The sequence below is a fragment of the Galeopterus variegatus genome, unplaced genomic scaffold (genome assembly GCF_000696425.1).
Source record: "Galeopterus variegatus unplaced genomic scaffold, G_variegatus-3.0.2 Scaffold10203, whole genome shotgun sequence".
NCBI classification, from domain to species: Eukaryota; Metazoa; Chordata; class Mammalia; order Dermoptera; family Cynocephalidae; genus Galeopterus; species Galeopterus variegatus.
This window is the reverse complement of record NW_007736314.1, coordinates 35,963-40,231: the sequence shown is the minus strand read 5'-3', so window position 1 is coordinate 40,231 and position 4,269 is coordinate 35,963.

The following is a 4,269-nucleotide window of genomic DNA, read 5'->3' as shown; positions in this document are numbered from 1 at the left end:
ACTGGACACGGCTAGCATGGATCAGGCCAAGGCAGGAAGCCTCAGAACCAGGGAAGTCAATGGTATGATTCTCAGTCCAAGGCCAAAGACCTGAGAGCCAAGGGGGCTGCTGGTATAAATCCTGGAGCCCAAAGGCTGAAGAGTCTTGAGTTTGGATGTCCACTGACAGGAAAGGAGTGTATCTCAGCTCCAGCAGATACATAGACAGAGATTTGCCTTTTCCTTCATTTTTACTCTCTCCAGGCCCCCAGAGATCCACCCCTATTGAGAGGGGATCTTTCCCACCCAGTCCACTCAGGCTTGCATGTAGTGTCTTCTGGAAACCCCCTCATAGACACACCCAAAAAGATTGCTATTCTAGGTTTCTAGGTATTACTAAATCTAATCAAGTTGGCACCTAAAATTAACCATCACATGAAGTGAAGTAACTGTATTTTACCTTCTGTTGTCTTTAGTCCCATAATATAAACCATTAACATCCACTACCTCAGGGAATAAATTACTATTTAGTCTTTGGCAGACTGCTCTTTGGAGTATTACATTATATATCAAAATATTAGATTAAAATATTCTAAGAAAAGTATTTTTCCCAACATTTATATTATCAAAAATGTTTTAGAAGTTTTGGACTTTTTTTCAGAGTCATTTGGAACTCTTGGCTTAGCTTCACTGAACTTCAGTCTTTCACTCATTTTTATGCCTGTCAATAGACCAGGCATATCTCATACAGTGGCTCTGACAATGGATTCAAATACATTTAAAAACATACCATGTCCTCCCTATCTCACTTTCCACCCTGTCATAAAATCTTACAGTCAATTGTTAATTTTTTTCTTTTACTTTTATAGACTTTTAGGCATTATAACTCATTTCCTTAACTATCTCTAAAACTTCTTGAAAGAATAATTAAAACAAATGCACAAGTGCTTATTCAGTTGGAATATCAATGAGTCGCAAAGACATAATTAAATTTCTTCTGTACCCATTGTGTTCTCTTTACTTGCTAGACATGATACTATGCACAAACGGAGATCTCAAAAATATTTATTGGTGTTTTTCAAATGTAAGATACTTATTTTTCAGAACTGATAGAATGGCTCCAGGTACAGATCAGGACAAAATTTTTCTATCAGGAGCATTTTACAGCGACAGTGAGGCAAAAAGGATTCTGTCCTTACACAATCCTTCCAAAGCTAGCTTTCTTGATCATTTATTTATTCATAAATTTTGACAAGTATAATTGACCACCTACTGTATATAGGAGCTGAGAAAAAAAACCAGAATCTGCTCCTGGAGGCATTTATGTATAAACAAAGAACTATAACCCCATAAATATAAGAAAAGTAAGATATAATTATTTGAATGTCATAAGAGAGATATAGTAAACATATTATAGATAGTCATAGAATAAAAATATTAATTCCTACTGAAAAGATCATGGAAATCTGAAATCTGGACAGGGAGAGGTGAGGAAGAGTTAGATATAGGAAAAAGAAAGGTATTTTAGGCAGAAGTAATAAAGTGAAGAAAAGTGCAAAAGGTAAAAAGCATATATGGGGAAAAATGAAGAAAAATAGAGAGGGATATGTCTTTAAATCTTATGATATAGCTTGTTTATTAGTAGCTCTTAATATGATGTTAAACAAAGTATGGCTTAAATCTGGCCACCTGTGAAAGACTACAAAAGGAAAGCGTTCCTTCCTTGACAGCACTGGATAGCATATTACTTTGTTTTGCATAGCTAGAGGGAAAAATCGAGCACAATTTAATTTAACAAGCCTCTATTAGGAACTTACAATGGACCGACTCTATTAGGGTTATAGAACATATAAGCAGAAGAAATAAGGCTAACACAGTGACATAACAGCAGGCTAAAAGAGAAAGAGGACCCAGTCAGGAGGCACAGCCTGATTATGCTGGGACAAATTTTCACCATTATCTAGTATAAAGCACTGGTATTTAACTACAGAGCAATGCAGTTATATCAATTTACTATTTTCATATTGTGTAAGTGCATATATGTGTGTGTATACTGATATTACCATTTATCAAACACAGCTGCTCTGTTAAATTTTATTTTACCTCATGGATTTGGTGTCTTCCTAGAGCTGTGAAATAAAATAAACTGTCTAAGTGTTATTAAGGAAAAATAACTTAACCAGGTTGGCTCTATCAGCCTTTACTCTTTCAGTGTTGATACTAAGGAAGGAGCCAAGATGAGTTTTCCTTATACTCGTATACTTCAAATTTTGCTGTGGAACAGACTCATCCAAGGTGCTTACAAAAACACAGCTCCTTTGCTCCCTGCCCTGGATTCTCATTCAGCACGCCTCCGCAGGGGAAACCAGAGATTTTGCCTATGGTGGTTTGCAGACCGTAATCTGAGAAACACAACCTTATAAACTCTGTTTAGGTAGGCAATTTCCCACTAATGTGTAACTAATAATCCATCCATCCAGAAAAAAATAAATAAAATGGTTAATCTGCATTACCGTAAGTAAAATAGGGTTAACGTTAGTGACTTCTACGTATCATGCTTCTTTAACTGTTATGCATTATTTCTAAGATGACAAATAGGCTTCCTCTCATGAGCCAATAGTGATGAATAGGGGGTTCCTAGAGTATTGGTTTGTGAATGATTCTGAGGCTGATCAAGTCATGATCTAGAGAGAAACACTTTATGGTTGATTAGCAATAAATGGCGGAAGTGAATATAGTAGATCCAAAGTGCTGAGCGTGCTCACTTTACTGAGATGTGCGTTGTGTTCATTTGTTTATTTTTAGCCTGTTTTTTCTCTTGTTTTCTGAGACTTGTCAATTGTTTCCTTCTTTTTCTCAGGGTTGATCTTTTCTTACTCTTTTTAAAAAATTATTTATTCATTATTAATGTATTTATTTAAATTGACAAATAACACTTGTATATATTTATCATGTACAACATGTTTTGAAATATGTATACAATGTAAAATAGCTAAATTGAGCTAATTAACATAGCATTACCATACATACTTATTTGTGGTGAGGACACTTAAAATCTACTCTGAGGAACTTTCAGTAACACCATACATTGTTATAACTATAGTCATTATGATGTACAATAGATCTCTTGAACTTATTCCTCCTGTCTAACCAAAATGTCTTTTCTCTTTGACAAGAAACGTGTTTACCCAACACTCAGCCTGATTGTTCAGGTCCTGCCTGATGGAACACAGTGCATGTATGCAACGCATCTCCCACCACGTCCAGCAGCCCTTTTCTCACAGCAGGGCTCTCTCCTCACTGCCCTCTAAGGCATCATAGCTTGCCCTGTCCCTTCTCTACTTTTGGAAATTCTTCCCCAATCTTGATGGCCCTTTCCATTTTCTTCTCCTCACACTATAATAATTCTAATTCTACCTAAGTCCTAGATCAAGTATACTTACTGTCTTGTTTCCTCCAGCTGAACATTGAATTATTTACATTCAGAACAGAATAAAGATATTTTGTTTTACCTCTATTGTGTCAGGACAATAGAGGACAAGCAACAAGCTGTACGTAAGTGGGAGACAAAGTTAAATTTTGGGGGGAGTTATAACAGACTAAAATATGTAACTCATTGTTGCTTCTTAGCTGAAAATAGTTTACATCAATACTGGAATACACTTTAGTAAGCATTAAAAGCTTAGTTTACAAGCAATTCTTTAATCTGAAAACGTATTTTGTTCAGTACTTATCCCATCATAACATAAAATTATGTATTATATATTACTCATTTTTGTGTGTCTGTAGATATACACATTATATGCACACACACACACACACACACACACACACATACACTACAAGGAAGATTGGATGGAAATTGGAATTTTAATGAGATAGAAATGTCATTACTACTCTTGCAAAATGCTATTATATACTCCAGGAGGGAACAAAAGGAAGGAAGGGAGAGAGAAAGAGACAGAATGGAGGAAGAAAAGACAATATCTTAAAAGTTAGTTTCTCCCTAGGCCTCTGAAATTAAATTAGGTACCTAGTCACGTAGAAGTTTAGTTTGATACCTATAAAACCTGTATTCTCTTTATCCTTTTGATGCACTTGCTAATCAGTAAAAAAAGACAAAAGACTTACAAATATATACACTGGAAACATATATAACATAGAGACAAAGAGGAAGTTTTATATTCTCTTCCTACCCTCAACTCCAAAAACCCATTGAGTGAGGTTTAACTTTAAAAAAAACTTTATGACTTGCATGTTAAAATATGATCTCACTTTGCCCCATATTCA